Source organism: Alligator sinensis, unplaced genomic scaffold (assembly GCF_000455745.1).
Source record: "Alligator sinensis unplaced genomic scaffold, ASM45574v1 scaffold579_1, whole genome shotgun sequence".
Classification (NCBI taxonomy): domain Eukaryota; kingdom Metazoa; phylum Chordata; order Crocodylia; family Alligatoridae; genus Alligator; species Alligator sinensis.
In genome coordinates this window covers 2,098,014-2,098,878 of record NW_005842023.1, presented here as the reverse complement: position 1 = coordinate 2,098,878, position 865 = coordinate 2,098,014, and positions in this window count along the sequence as shown.

Sequence of the window (865 nt, the reverse complement as noted above, 5' to 3'; positions counted from 1 at the left end):
CTTTGGCTTGTTGCATTTTCTGCCAATTATGATGTGATATTCCCCACCCTGACAAGTCCCAATCACATACTGCAAGTGCTGTAGGAATCCACTTTTCCCCCCTCATCTGGCATGAGATGTGCACTTTAATCTGAAAGCAAAATCAAGCCAAAATTATACTGGGGAATAAAATATTGTCATCTGCTTATTACTGATGAGTCAAACCACTTAACCCAATGAAAGATTCTTAAATGAGAGGTGAAACACCCAGCAGCCTTATCTTGTCTGCTCACTTTTGGGTAAAAAGGTGGAGCTGAGGAAACTTGAGTAACCTTATACCTCACTCAAGGGCACTTGAGAAGAATTAAGTGGAGCTCAGGAGACTGCATTAAAGTGAGTGTGTGTGTTATTAAGAGACACTAAGGGTGAAAGAGAGGCTTTATCCACACACATGCACACGCATGCGCACACGCACCCCCCGCCCCCAATATACATATTTACTTATTCTGGTATTTCTATATAGGTAGGAGAATAAACAGTATTGGTATAAGGCAAGCGGGGCTAACCTGCAGCATGGATAGCATGAGCAGCTTCCGTATGGCATGCAGCAGATTGGAGAGTGGACAGGCAGCATAGTGGCAGGGAGAAGAAAGAGGAGCAGCAGATCAGGCAGGGAGCACAGGGCAGGAAGCAGAAAGGTGAGCAGCAGACGGTGTAAGGAAAGGATCAGAGTGGTACTTGGGGAATGCCAACAAGTTTGACCCTCATATAAGGCATCTCTATATTGGTATGACCATATCCATGTTGGGGTTGTTCTGGATAAAATTATACTTCACATAGTATAACTTGGCATAACTATACCACCACAGCGCCATGTATAGATCAG